Below are 16,165 nucleotides of genomic sequence, written 5' to 3'. Positions count from 1 at the left end.
TACATGATGCTTTTTGAAATGTTGGCGTCGAACTCTGAAGGAACCTGATGCCGGGACACGACCGGTATCACTTCCGGAGCGCGCACGTCTCGTCACCCCTGGCGATTGATTTGCATGACTGTGTGAACGAACTATCAAATCTCGATTAAATTTTCAAAAGGCCCTATCTGCATAGGAAACCCATGAGGGATAGGTTGTTTTGAAAATTTAATTTAGAAATCAGGCCTGATGGGTCATATATGACCCAAAAATTAAAGTTTTGAAAACTAGCCTATAATTTTTGTATGGTTCTCAAAATCATTTTCCCATCATTAGATAAAAAAATATTTTTTTGAAAATTCAGGCCTGTAAGGGTTAAATCGAGCAACAAGCTAGAGCCCGCTGTCCGCAGAAGCTGAATCTGCCCTCAGATTTGAGCCGAAGTGTCAAAATATCGATTTTCGGTCATACTTTGGGTAAATATGATAATTGTACCTCGAACATCACTTATCTCGCAAACGTAATCCTGAATTGCTACGTTCAAAAAACTTATTTTTGAAGGTTTGCTCAGATGCTTTCTCTAAATTAGGTCGTAGAAGGCGAAGATAACGAGATAAATTTTTGGAGTCTTCGACAACTTTCTAGAAGATAAGAAAAATCCTGAAAATATTACTGAGAAGTGAGTTTTCAAAATCATGAACCACCCTAATTTTCAACCAAACCCAAAGTTGCCGCGGCTCATTTGCAACAACTCTTCTGAAGACACCAAAGCACCAAAACTTCACAATTTTTCGGAAAATCCATTTTTCACCTAATTTTGCGGTCCACGTGCACTGTACAGTGTACCAATGAAAAAAAAAATCATGGTAATATTACATCTGGGAAAGGGTGTATCTTTTAAGTCAGGAAAAAATGTGTAATTTTACCTCTGAAAATGTGTGATTTTACTATATTTCAAGTGTAATGTCACAATTTCAAGGAGATTAGACTATGGCAAACAAACAAACAAACCCACATTTTTTCTCGTTTGACAGTTTGACAAACTCGCAAACAAGACAACATGTATGCAAGCTGACGTTTCTGCAAACAAATGTTGGCGAACAAACAACGTAGACTGACAAACTGTCAAAATGTGCGAGTTTGTTTGTCGTAGTCTAATACCTTCTTAAGTCTAAATTGAGATAAAACTACATCATAAAAGAGGTAATGTTCAACCTCCAAATTTACACAATTTTTACTGTGAACATTAGAACTTTGTCGTAATAAAATTATCTTAAAATAATTCAGAATACAATTAAATTAAAAAAAAATGCACAAAACTTGCCCCTCTCTCAACTTTTAGTTCATATTAGAAGTCAGGGGGCGAACAAATAAATCGCGAATAAAAATATATATTTGTTGATTAAACAAACTCGTACAACCGATAATGTTTATGAATTAATCATGTAATTCCATCGAGTACCTAAAGTTGGCATATTATCAATTTGACGTTCAATTAACGCTTTAAAAAGGCGATGAATTAATGAAATTAGGACCAAATCCTCAATCCTTCCAAACATATTAGAATTTTGCCTAGTTAAAAGACATTTTAAAAGGTTTATTTTACCAATTTTGATCAAATCGATGCTAACATTTCAAAAAGCATTATGTACAAACCATCCTTTTTGAGAAAAACGCATTTGAATGTTAGGCATCATTTTTCAATTCCCATTTTAATATAAAAGCAAAAGAAGATGTTCTCATGATAACAAACGATGGAAAACGTTGCTTTTATTGATAATTTATCATCCATATTCAATAAAACATTATTTCCGTCATTATATTTGAGAAAAACAAACATAACGTCTTTTGAAATCACCAACGTCTATATCACCCTGCTGTCATTGAGGGGGGCGCTTTGTTATGATTCGTTTTTCTTCGCCGAATGTACATGGCGCTTTTTTCATGATGCTTTTTTTTCGTCACGAGGTTCATGTAGTCTTTTATTTGACAGGTTGACAGGGCTATATAAACAGGCACTGCTGATGGCAGAGATTTTGTTTATGTTACTTTATTTAAAATCATTATTAAACAGACTTTACTGAAGTAACTTTTGCTCATTTTTAGTGGAGAGGTGGCTTATTAGGAGTACTTTCAGAATATGCAATAACCCAGAAAGTGTCAAAATGTACATGATGCCTTTTGAAATGTTACCGTCGAAATAAGACACTTTGGGACCACATATCTTACAAACTTAAAAAAAATGATTATCTTTTGGAATTCATAGGTATTTGACGAATTTTTGACAGTTGCATAAACTGTAATCATACCTTAAGCATTTGAAACTTTTTGGAAACAAATTAAAAAAATATGAACTTGGAATTTGATTTTTCGTTGAAGACTCGACCTCGACCAGAGCCGAAGAACGAAAACTTCATATCAAATTAGTAAAGACCTTATTCCATCGCTAGAAAAATAACACAGTCCAGACTCGATTATCCGAAGTTTTGATCATCGGAAGAACTTCGGATATTCGAATCATGAACAAAAAAACATGTTTTTTTATTTTCTTACTTTTAACATCAAGTTCGTATTTTGCTACCCCATTTTAGTCAAATTTTAATTGTTTATTGCCATAAACATTATTGTATGCATTTTTACAATACTTAATCCGAGGCCTTCGGATAATAGAGTCTGGACTGTAATTTCAAACTCATTCACCCAAGGCCACTTGCAGAATCCGATACCGTACCACAAAGAACAAGCTACATTTTCGTTCTCGAAATGTGTGCTTGCTGCTGACTTCAACCAGTCGTCTTCTCTGTGCCACAGTTCAGACGTCAATCCATCAACCCCACACTCGCTTCTCCTGTCTCTCTAATCGCTGAGCGCATATACACATTTTGATTTCACAAAATGGAATCCTACTCCTCTCAAGCCCCGTACTGTACAGCGCGCGCCGCGAGAGGATTCCAAATTGTTACGATTTGTGTAGTAACATTGCGATCCATTATTTCTTCTTGTTGTTGTTGCTTTTGCTTTCGCGGTTCCTCCTCGGTCACGAGAGTTGTTCACCAACATTACCGAAATCGAAAGAAGGAAAAAAAACAGAAGAACCTTCTTGGCTTCTCCGCTGCACAGCAGTTCAAGTCAAGTCCAAGTCCGCACGGGACTTGCAGCTTCTTTTGCTTCCACTGCTGGACTCGTTTCGAATGTCCGAAATAGGTACGGCGGTTGCTACTTCTGCTGCCGTTTTTCGCGTTTTCATCATTCTATTAGCCGTTATTGTGTGCTGTTGTTTTTGGTGTTGTTGTTGTTGTTATTCTTTGTGGCCATTTGGACTTGCTCTCTTTCAAGTTGGGACGATGTTTCTTCTTGTTACTAGTTTGCATTTCTTCGTCCATTCACCACCACCAGAAAGAGAGGACATCTTCGTCGTCACACACTGTGTACACACAATCACTTAAAAGGAGGCACTTTGGCGTCTCCCAAGTTCACTCATTTATGGGACTTTCTTGTTTTTTTTCTTCTCTTCTTTTCCTCACTCCCGAAACCCCGCAATGGTAGGTTACCCTATTATTTTTCTTCTTTTTCACCTCTGCTCCCTTTTTAGCCTCTATTATTACCTCTCGGGGCTTGTGTATCTGCCTGTTCTGGCTGCTGCTGCTGCTACAACCATTACCAACCGTCGACGGACGACTCTGTGTAAAGGTTTTTTTTTATGACGGTTTTCGAAAGCACACTTTTCGCTCTCCGAGTGTCATACACTGCTGCCAACCCACCAACACTGCCCGAGACAATGCTCTAGATGATTCTAACCTCAAAACTCATTTTTCCAATTAAAAATGTCACCCGCATGCAATCGATTTTCTCGAGCCGAAGGAATTTTTCTTACTCGCAAAACACACACTATCGAAAAAAAAACTTGTTTTTCTTGCTTCTGTTAAGAAAATTTGTACAAAAACATGGAATAGGGCAAAAATAAAACTCAAATCTGACATAAGCGTGTGAAGAATGTCACGAGAAAGAGGAGACGAAAAAATATTTTGTTTTTCACACTGAATGTTTTCTACGTTATTTTGTTTTGATTTTTTACGAATATTTTGCTTCAAAAGTTACACACACTCGCATCTAAATAAGTTCCGACATGTTGGACAACTTTCAGGTTGGCACCTTCCAAACTTAAAAGACCTTTGCTCATCACCACCGAAGCCACAATCACAATCGAGAAAAATCAATGAGAATTTCAGACCGGACCCCAATCCAGTACTCATACCAGAAAAAAAAAGAAAAAACGCGATTTCACTTCGTCGGAACAAACGAACAGATTCTTCTTTTTTCCCCCCACTGGGTTTCTCTCTTTTCAAATGGTGCTCCAACCATTAACATACCCGAATGGCCGACGACGACGACGATGGCGAATGAGAGCGAGCTGTCTCATTGATTAATTTTCATCGTCACAAAATTTCATCCCGATCGAGAATCCCGTGTGTTCCGACGTCAATCCAGGCCAAATTCCACCGCCACGACGCACCGAATCCCGCGAACTTACTTTTCCCGATATGCACGACCACGTCCGGACGATTTTTCCACGACAAAAATCGCCTTTTCAACTTTAGCTCAAAGCCACTAAACTCACAATTAAAATTAAAACATACGCCGACATCATTGTTTCTCCGTACCTCTTTCAGAGACGAATGTGGCGAAAAAAAAAACTTTCAATTCAATAATTATTATCCGACCGAAGCGCGCTAACACGCACACCATCGCAAAAATCCCAAACGAATCTTGCCTGTATTGGTGCGATCGCACCCACCTCACGCACACCACCAAACCCGAACGCCTATCCGGACACGAGGGCAAAGCAACTGCAACTGTAACAGTTTGTGTGAGAGGAGCGGGATCGCGCGTATCTCACACCCACACTCGTAAATAATATCAAATGTGTATTGGTGAAGCCCTCCCTCCCGGCATCCGATACAGGAACGGAAAATGACACGGTGCGAAAATTTAGAGAAACATTGCCTGCAGGAACTGTTGTTTTTTAGTGTGTCAACCTCTACGGAGTTTTGAGAGTTCTGGAATCGGGATATATGGGTGTCCTGTCGTGTAACGAGAGCAAAGTGACAGGCAGCAGGGGGTCTCCGTTCATTCATCTATTATGGAAGGTTACATTTGGACGAACGGGGGATTCCGTACACGAAGAGGAGGATTTTTCAACGATCATACCATGATGAAAACGGCGGTACTTGTTTATTGACTATTTTTCAACGATCATACCATGATGAAACCAACAATAGGCACTTATATAAATTATTTTTCAACGATCATACCATGATGAAAACAGTAATATAATAAAGATATAACACCTTGACTTGATAAAAATTTAACACCAGCAAGTTTCAACACTTTAGAATTAGGGTTAATCTCTAACAATATAAAAAGCACAAAGTAGTTATGCCGTGACACAATCCTGAATAGCGATGAATAACATAGTTCATGTTGGTTTAGTTCATCGAGAGGTTAGATAAATACAATTACGGGTAAGAAATGAATTCTAGGTACTTGAAGTTTCAATCCGTGTTAGGGAAGCGCATTTTTTGTGACCAATTTTATGCATTCTAGGTACTTGATCTTTCCACATTTAGACCTTCAGAGCCTCAAAATTCGATTTCAATCCAAAGATATTCAATAAAAACCGAAAAATCCGAGCATTTTTGCCACTCTTTATATGAAAGAAGTTTCAATGTTATCGTGCTCTCTTGAGACATCCTGAAAGTTGCTATAAATGCGACAACTGGCTAAAGAGATTTCAGGTCAGAACACGTTTGACACACGTACATGCCCGACTATCGCGAACATTTTTTAATTATAACTCGGGCAACCAATTTCAGCCAAACTTCAGGACAATGAATAGACTAGTCATCCAAATACTTTTTGAAGAAAAAAAAAATCAATTTTTAGGGGATTATTTAGACAACAAAGTGCAATTAGCACAATACACTCAATTTTGGTCGAATTATTTTTAATTTGTAGTTGCAATATACTGCCCCTGATCGCATAAATGTCCCATATGCATTTCATCACTTTTGAGATACTTATGTAGTTTGGTTCAAAATCGAGTGCTCTTTCAGAAAAGCCTATAACATCCAGTACTTTGTTCTAGAAATGAAGAGGAAATCCGGGTTTTTCGCGAAAACTTAACACGTAGCCTTATGTGTGGGACAAACTTGTTTTGCATTTATCTCAGCTTGCTGTTTTTGCATATGGGACATTTATGCGAACATGGGCAGTATAAATATCTGAAATAACAACCAAAATATATATCTGGAGTTTTTTTTTTTGTTTTAAAGGTCCAATAAACAAAATTTCCAGTTTTTGCTTTTTGAGTGTTTTCGAAACCGCCTTGGGTCAGGGGTATTAAAAAACACCCAAAAAGCAAAAACTAAAAATTTGGTTTATTGGACCTTTAAAAAAAAAAACTCTAGATATTGTATGGCCTATCTACAATCAGCGTACGTATCTGTCACTTATGACCCTGTCAAAATAGTAAAAATTGTGTTGCCAGAACATCGTAGCAAACTGGGCCTGATGTTTGATTGACATCTTACAACCTTGTTGACGGCTTCCATATAAACCTACACAGAAAGAAAAAGTTGAATTTTGGAATGTTGAAAACTTTTTTAGGTTGAATATTACCTCTTTTTTAGAGTAATATTACATAAAAAATATGTAAAAATGTGAACCTGACAAATATTCATCAAAAACTGATGAAAATCCATCATTTTCAGGGGTAAAATTATTTTTTTTACCCAAGTCTCTCACCATTTCCTGATGAATATTTCACAGCAAATAAAGTGGTAGTCCAGCTGCGTGTAAAAGGCCTGGGTGTTAAATAAATTTTGCATTATTTTATGAAATTCTGTGTAATATTACACCCTGAAATATATAGCCCATCAGTATGGGAAACCTACTTGACCGAAATGTCAAGCTCAGATATTCGTTTATCCTTTCCATTTTTCATCGATCTGCACAGAAAAAAAAAGTTGAATTTTGGAATGTTGAAAATTTGGTAGGTTGAATATTAACTCTATTTTTGAGTAATATTACATAAAAAATGTGTAAAAATGTGAACCTGATGAATATTCATCAAAAATTGATGAAAATTCATCATTTTCTGGGGTAAAATAAATCATTTTTTTGCCACAAAATCTGTCACCATTTCCTGATGAATATTACCATCATGATTGTAGATAGCCCATTACCAAGACCATCGTAGGATTTGGCAGTCCTGTTATTGAATATTAATCCTTGAATTCTCACTGGAAAGTGGATTAAAAACTATTTTGATTTTTTTTTTAAAACGATAGGTAGAACAAATTGCACAATGTCATCGGCATTTGAAATATGTTTTGGTTCTGAGATTCTGAAACACTTTTACACTGAGAGAAAAAATATTGAAAACCGAGTCTTTTTTCTTTTTTCTTGTCAAAAAATATTACTGAAATCGCTTATGCCTACTAGGCAAGTGGGATTTATAAGTTGCGCAAGGTTGTGAAATAGATGTGATCGAAATCCAAACATTTTTGATATTTTTGTTTTTATTTCGGAAATATTGCAACAAAAATACTTTTATTTGACATTCGAATCATACGACACAAACTTCCCTACATTCTGGAAGGTTCAATTCCAGATCAAACAGCATATCAAGCAAGAAGGTTGAAAAAAAAATGGCATTCCGGTAACCCTGGGGGAACGCTATGCTGTGCGCGCATCCTCCCCGAAACACCGTTGATCCGCGATGACTTCCCATCGAGACGAGCAAAGGGGAGTGGCAAAAATTAATTAACTTTTCGGGTTTCGATTATGGCGGCGACGGCTCCGCTGAAGCTGACAACTTTTTTTCGCACGTTGAATCACATTGGATTTGTAAGTTTGTGAATCTTAGGGACCATCCATAAACCACGTGGACACTTTTGGGGGGGGGGGGGGGGTGGTATGGCGATTGTCCACGCTCCATACAAAAAAGATTTTTTTTGTATGGACAATTGTCCACGAAGGGGGGGGGGGGGTTGAGATTACCAAAAAAGTGTCCACGTGGTTTGTGGATGGTCCCTTAATAATTTTGTTGAGGATTTTCAAAATTGTCATTAACATATTAGCAAATGCGCTTTGCGTTTTACATTTTCTACAATGGCCGATACGGCGATAATTTACATTTCATCTGGTTGTGGTGTTCATCTTTTACCTCGTTTGATTAAAAGCCACACCAGTGCAGCCAGTTTGAGCTTTTCATCATCAAACTGGCACCAGCAATGCCACCTGGACCGCTGACAGCACTGCTGCTGGGTCCCCTCTTCCGGAGAGCGAGATCCGTTCATATCATCATCACATCGGTACACCTTACGTCCGTGGTCGACAAATGATTCGAATCTGCGTCGTTTTCTGTATTTGTTCGATTGCTTTCCGGGAGGTTGCACCAATACATTTGCATCCCGGCCGCGTAGCGAAGGCTGTGGGTAACAAGAAGTCGGGAACACCGTCGTCGTCGTCGTCGTCGAGACTTGGCGAAAAACCGACCCACCACTGACTACGGGCTAGCTGTAACATAACTTCTCCTCTATACACAAACTCTCAACTCGCCATCATTATGCTTGAGAAACAACAACAAAAAAAGCAACAGCGACATCATCCACCAGGTCCACCTAAGCCACGCCAGCAGTGCCCGAGAGTTCGCTTTTTTTTCGGATAACCGGAGGGAAATGACGACGAAAAAACCAAGAGCCCTCAAAGCAAATGGGGAGAGCCTCACAAGAGTCGACTAGAAGATGCGACAGTGTCGACCACTTTGAAAACCACTGTTTCTGCTAATACAGGAGGGGTTGTTGCTGGCTGGAAAGCCAAGCTTTGATTTATTAAGCATCGCACGGAACAGGTGCCCTGCGCAGTGCACGAAATTACTTGAATCAATACAGGCGTTGATTGTGCGGACAGAAACTGTGGGTGACATGCAGTCGAATCAATCCTCATCGTTAATTTAAATTTCAAAAAAAAAAATACATTCCCGTGATTCTAACTGACAACATTAGAACTGTATTATTGTTTGAACACCCCGTGCTCAAACTTAACCTAGGTACTTCAACGAAAGATCTATGCGGTAAACTTTACGCAGTAGGCCTGGCCGCTTTAACGTTTGCGAATTTTAATGCATTTTAATGTAATGCTGCGCTAGCGTTTGATTAGATTTGACCATCTAATCTCGGGTAGTTGAGCTCCAAATATTATAAGCCGGCTGAACAATCTAATGCTGTAATCTTACATGCAAACAACGGGGGGGCTCGACCATCAAAAATAAGGCAACGAAAAAAAAAATCGTGATTTAATTATCCGATGATATGATTACCCGAAGTGAAATTTTTCCGAGGCCTTCATATAATCGAATCTGGACTGTAATAAGAATAAGAAGAAAAAAATATTTTTTTCCATGATTTAATTAGCCGAAGAATTTCAAAGACATTCGGATAATCCAAACTTCAAATAATCGAGTACGGACTGTGATTGAATTGAGAGAAAATTGCATACTGGATTTCGTCATGTTTACATGTAGTACGGTACGAAGATCGGAAGGAACGCGGTCAAGAAAAATTGCGCATTATTTTCGTTGGTCATATTTTAGCCTGATTGATAACTCAAATTTAGAGTTCGGCAAATTTGACGAGGACTTTGTGGAATAGAGTACGAACTGTTTTTATTTATTTTTTAATTTCTTGATTTTTGAATATTGGTTTCTGAATTTTTGAACTAGGTACTAAACTTTTAAATTTAAATAGTTTTTGAAATTATACCCTGGGCTTTGTCATAATGAGTGTCATAGGTTTGATGCTTGTTTGCTTGGTTTGATTTGATTCGATGTGGAATTAAAATCGAAGTGTTCAGTATATTGCTGAAGCTTCCATTTTTACACATGGACACCACTTCATGCTGCGAGAACCCACTTTGGCGTAGTCTCAGGGCTTAATCGATGGCCAGTAAGCTATCATCGAGACAAGGAGGTTCTCCGATAGTGGACATATCACATTTGTACAATGAACCGTTACATATGTGATTTTTCCCTATCTTAATGTGGGTGTCAGGTTAGGATGCGGGTTTAAAAAAATAGTGTTTGTAGAATTTAGGATTTTAACTATAAATATCAACTTTTTATACTTTGCCTTTAGTTATTTAGGGACAAAATTAGTAACAGTGAATTTAGTAATTCTATCAGAATCGGTGATTTTCATTCGAGTAGCATAAAAACCATTTTGATTTGTCAAAATTTCCATAGAGTCTCGATCAACCAATTGTGAAATGATATCGGACTAAATTCGTTGATCTGTTGAACTAACGGTTGTCGGATTATGATTGTATCGACCATTGTTGCGAATCGAGGATCTACTGGAATTCTGACGAACAAATGGTCGTCTCTTTTTCAATTCACGACTTGTAAAATATCAACTGTTATTTTTTTTTTGTTTTTTAAAAGAAGCCAGACAGGTTTTAAAAGAAAAGTTTTTTTTGGTTAATAATTATAATGTCGGAGATTTGAGATAAGAGTAGCTTTCGGATAGCTTGCTTTAAATCTTGTATTCAATTCAAGTTAGGTAGTTAGCCGCAAATGAATATTTGGACTTATATGAATAATTGAACATTTTGGACTCATAAATAACACACAACTGTGCATTTATTCTAGAGTCAGATCCATACAGCGTCAGTGTTTATTTGGTCGAAGTGTACTAATTCATTGGCAGATCTGATTCTAGTTGTAATGTACGACAAGACTACTGACGGACGTGACAGGACGAGGGCCCAGTTTAGAGGTTTCGACATCAACGATGTGCGGCTGGGTCACCCTCCCAAAAAAAAAAAAAAAAAAAAATAGTTTTTGAAATTATAATTTCTTAGAACTTTCTAATTGAAGCATTGTTAAATATTTGAATTTCTGATGTTAACTTAGAAACTTAGAATTTATGAACCTTTGCATTTTTTTAAATGTTTTATTTTTTTAATTACTGAATTTTTTTTTGATTATGTCAATTTTTGAAGCTTTGACCGTCAACGTCAAAAACAAACGTCAAAAAACAAATACAAACCAAAATGACCAAGGGGTCAATGGACGCAAATATCAAATGTAATACATGAAACAAGTTTTTTTAAAGTTTTTTTTGTGAAATTTCAAGTCAGAATTGCAGGAAACTAGTAAACCTAGCTTTGGATTCAATAGAGTCCTAAAGCTCTAAGTAAATTTGTATGTACAACGATTAAAACACGCTTAAAACCATTTATTTCTGATCACTTTTTGTTATTTTAATGCAAAAAAAAAAGTTGACTAGACAACATTTTTTCGATGGATCAACTATGATCCCCTTGGAAAGAGCTATCAAGTATAGGACATTTTCTGTCAAAAAGGACCGCGAGGTAAATTTTTCAAAATTGATTTCAAAATTCATTTTAAACTTTTTGTGGTCGTACAAAGGGTCATTGTACTAAGAAAAAAAAAAAAGCTTTATCGCTGTAAACAATAATATCAGCAATCTAAGATTCATTTTAGGACCCAATGCAAGGGCTACGTTTTCAACCCTGTTACCGAACAAGCACTGTATTTGTATTTTAAAATTTCTAAATCTTAGTTTTTTTTTTCTCAGTTTAATAATATTTGTAATTTGATTTTTTGTTTTTTTTTTATATTACAAATAGTAAAAAAATCTAGCAAAACATTGTAATAGGGCCGAAGCCGAAGTGTAAACAAAGAGTCTATCCTGCTCGTTCCTAATGTAAACATCAACTGACGTGAGCAGGATAGACTCATTGTTTACACTTCGGCTTCGGTCCTTTTACATTGTTCTGCTTGAAATGTCTTATTCATTTTCTGAAATTCAAAATTTCTGTGTTTCAATTTTCAAATTTCAAGATTCTGCGTATCTAGATTCGGCATTATAAGGCCATTAGTAATTTTCAATATTATTAAATCTCAATTTTTACGGGAAAGCTTTAATTCTTATCTCACCTTTTAATGGATGGATAAATTCTGTAAGTCGCCCATGCTATTTTCAGCGTGATAATGTAAATTCTATTTTCAATGGGCTTACGAGATAGTTTTGCAAATCTTAAATAGTTCTGAATATTCAATTTGTGTTCTTGTCCGATTCTTGGAATACACAAGTTTCATCGGTCTTCTGTTAAGCATTTTGCTCTCATTATTTCAATGAGTACACTCAAACCCCGGTGGTTGGTCACTTTTTTGTTTGACACTTTTTTAGTTTGTACTCTTTTGATTGATCAAAGTCAAAGTAAAAAGTGACGAAATGTCACTTTTTACACGTGACTCACACTTACTATCATACCAAACGTTTGGTAGTTTGTGTGAGCTCCGTGTAAAGAAAGTGTCAAACTCAAAAGTGATCCCGTTCGTTTGACAAAAGTTGTTATCAAACCATCGTGGTTTCGGTGTACTCTTCGTTGAGAGCAGATGAGAATCGAATCCAGGACCATTCGCATACAAAGCGAACATCGCAACCATTAAGCCACGACTGCTTCTGAACACCAACTCTCTATGAATCAGCCGAAACCCATTGACGGGAAGGTCAAGTACCTATAATGCATAAAATTGGTCACCGAATAAGCGCTTCTCTAACACGGATGTGAACTTCAAGTACCTAGAATCAGAATGCATAAAATTTTGAAGGAAATCTAGAATTTCCTGGACCTCTCGATGGACCAAACTAAAATTCTACGCCTTTCCTGTTACTTCACGGCATACGTACTTTGACTGACTTTTAATGTTGTTTGATTATTGTTTTGCTGTGGTGTAACTTTTTACCAAGTCAAAAAAAATAAATAAATACAAGTTTAGGATTACTTACCAAAATGTCCACGTCTAGAATCACTGTTCACCATAAGTCCAATTATTTGAAGTTTTTAAAGATCGGCGGAGGTGTTCACCGGTAATAGTTCCAACCAGAGTAAAAACTTAACACTTTACAAAAAAGGTAAACAAAACAAACAAAAAACACCATCACAAATTTACAACGAAACCAAAAACAATAGCACAGGTGCTAAAAATAGTCCGATAATTGCAGACATTTCCCGAAGCCCAAAAAACACTGACGGTATGAAAAAGTTGCCAATCTGTAGCGTTTTTTTCTGCTCTTTTATTTTCCTTTTTCACTTCCTCAACTGCGCCTCTCTTCTCTCGTGCTGCTGCTGCTGCTGCTTGCGTGCACTTCTTGTTCTTCTTCTTGCAAGTGCCGTGTTTGCTGCTGCTGCTTCTTCTTTTTTTCTTCCTCCTCCTTTTGTGGCTCCCTCAAACACAGCGCCCCAGCGCAGCAGCAGCAGCATAAAACGAAGTCGTCGGGCAGAAAATGAAGAGAAAAAAATCCTCAAATCTTCACCAAAACTTCAAACACCATTTTCGCCCAAAATAACACGGAAAAGTGGCGGAAAATATCGCCAATCCGTCGCCGGACACTCGCGCTACAGATTGAAAGTATTTTCGGCCCGGTTCGAGTTGTTTTTCCGGCACTATTTAACAATAAAACGCACCTTTATAAAACACCTCCATTTTGTTTCACACACATTCTGGATTTCACACAGTCGGAAAATCGGAGAGGCAGCCGCGCCGTGGAGCAGAGTTGCCAGACGAGCGGAGTTTGGTTTGACAAACACACGGTGACGCACGCACACAACCAAACATACACGGTTGTTTGAGGTTGCGTAAAATGCGCGAGTTCATGTTGCGTCAAAATTTATGCTACTCATAAATGCGTACTTTTCGCATCAGATTACACTATTTGACAAATACGGAAATAGAATCACAGAGAATCACATTGAAAATACTTATAATTTCATCGAATTCTGTTTCCGCTGTTAGGGGAATGCAATTTTCCACAATCTGTAATTCTCATAGGAGAACTCATTTGTCACAGTCATTTGTCATCAAAATTAGTTCACAGACAATGAGATTTACTGGCCTTAGAATACAGAGCAGATTCGCTACTTCAAGTGTCAGCTAATTGGAACGTTTCGAATTAAACAGCACTCAACCGTTAAAATTAATCGTTAAACGGATGGTGACATTTTAACCCTATTGTTAGACGATTTCAAGGCACGTGGTTCCGTGCTATTGACAGCTGTCAGTCGTTCCAATTAGCGAGATTGGATGCGCTAGTTTAATGCAGTTCCATTCGAATTAACGAATATGCTCTGTATTATTTTATTTTTTATAAGGTTATAAAATTGGAATAAGACTAATTTTGGGTCGGTGAGCACAAATTTGTATTCAAGGAAAAGAAAATATTCTATTATTCATTTTATTTAAGCGGTATACGCACTTCGGAAGGAACCGGTCAAGAAAAAAAATCAAATGGGCAGCAGCGGCAGCGCAAGCAAGTCAGAGAGGGTGAAGAAAAGCCCCAAGAAATCGCTCCCTCTCCTTTGTTCTGCTGTTCGTAAAGCTGTTTCTTGACCCCTTTCCTTCCGATCTGCATACTAGCCTTTAGAACGGAACAGAACAGATAAAATTAAAGTTGAGGGCAGGGTTGCCCAACCATTTGATTTTTGTTATAGTGTTTTATAAAAATGTAAAAAAATTAACCTAAAATATGTTAATAGGACATTTTTTGAAAAAAAAAAATTAGGTAGTGTTACAAATAATATTAATATATTCATTTTTCAAGAAAAAAATGTATCGGAAACTTTAAAAAATATGTATGTATTATTACCACAGACACAGTCTGTGTTATTAATTTGGTCGACTGAAATGTTTTAAAATTTACTTTGAAAAATATTACATCTGATTTGAAAAAAAAAATCATCAATTTTTGAAAAATATGTGTACTGATTTTTATTTTTGGAATGAAGAATTTGCTTATGCTTTTTTAATCAAAAGTTTTAATATGACTAGTTAAATATTACAAAAAATGCATATAATTTACATATCACAACCAAAAAAAAAAACAATTTAGTTCATCATAAAAAAAAAACAAAAACTTCATATTTGCATTGAAAACTGAAATATTAAAAGTTTTCTTCTGTACATTTCTAGAGTTTTTTTTTTTATTAGGATACACTCAAACCCTGGGACAACACCAACTGTTGTCAAACAAACGGGGTCACGTTTTAGTTTGACACCCCTTTTACACGGAGTTCACACTCACTACCAAACGTTTGTTTTGATAGTGTGCGTGAGCGCCGTGTAAAAAGTGACAGTTCGTCACTTTTTAGTTCGACTTTGACCAACCAACGGGGTACAAACTAAAAAAGTGTCAAACGAAAAAGTGACCAACCACCGGGGGTTGAGTGTAGGACCTATGAAAGACAATAGTTTATAGGACCTTTTAAAAAAAACTCTAGTTGTAGTAAACAAGTTTTTTCAAAAACAAATTCACGGTTTTACGAATTGGTTGTTTACTGGTTTCTTTTTTCCATGAGAAATTATTCTGAAAAAGTTAGAATAGAAAAAACTTGAATTCAATTCAAAAATAGATTTGAAAATACAATAGCTTTTTAAAATATTACGTTCAATTTTCTATTTGGCATAATAAACCAAATTAATGTTTTCTATTCAATATTTATTTCATAATGTGAATATTTAATATCAAATTTATTTTTTGAACCTGCACACTCAATTTATTTATTCAATATCTCATAAGGCTAATACAAATTTTATTTAAAGTTTTTGTCACCCCCTTCAAAGTCGGTCCGAAAATCAGGCGGCAAAATTTATTTTTTTCAAAAAACTTCCATATTTCAATGTAAATTTAAGTGCAATCAGCTGAAACCAATGCATTAACCTGCGTTTAGAATAATTTTTAACATGTTTGGATTAATTTAAAAAAATATATGAATTTTAGAAAATTTTCGATGCATCGAAAAAAGATTTTTTTCGCTGAAATTTTTGTTTTCGTCAAATCTTTTATTTTTTGAAAACTAAAGATTTCAAAACAACTGAACTAGTGTAAAATGCATTTTTAAACACTTTTTTCAATGAAATGTTAAGACTATGGCTTGTTATTTCATTTTTTTTATTTTGTTTTTCCCTCTGGATTGTGAGTCTAGTGCGCGGTCCGATTGATCCACACAGACAGACAAAAACTATTATACCATCTCTTAATAACAACTTTTTAGTAAAATTTACAATATTTTCAATGTATTTCAGCAGGAAAAAAATGAA

The 16,165-nt window shown here is 36.3% G+C and overlaps 1 protein-coding gene across 12 annotated transcripts in view; it reads right to left on the bottom strand.

Annotated features, from left to right (window-relative positions):
• The window catches only part of LOC120426896 (uncharacterized), a 67,349-nt gene extending 53,691 nt beyond the window's left edge, over nt 1-13,658 (bottom strand). For 7 of the 12 annotated variants that reach the window (XM_052708527.1, XM_052708533.1, XM_052708536.1 and 4 more), the window contains exon 1: nt 4,350-4,655. The gene's annotated coding sequence lies outside the window, so the exon portion shown is untranslated. Of the gene's footprint in view, nt 1-3,584; nt 3,832-4,349; nt 4,663-13,385; nt 13,499-13,536 lie in introns of those variants that run through there. The other 5 variants (XM_039591701.2, XM_052708531.1, XM_052708530.1 and 2 more) reach the window with 5 other exon arrangements.
• Between the last annotated feature and the right edge of the window lie 2,507 nt (nt 13,659-16,165).

This window comes from Culex pipiens, chromosome 2 (genome assembly GCF_016801865.2).
Source record: "Culex pipiens pallens isolate TS chromosome 2, TS_CPP_V2, whole genome shotgun sequence".
Taxonomy (NCBI): domain Eukaryota; kingdom Metazoa; phylum Arthropoda; class Insecta; order Diptera; family Culicidae; genus Culex; species Culex pipiens.
Note: the sequence above shows the minus strand (reverse complement) of the source record. Positions and strands in the feature narration are given on the sequence as shown.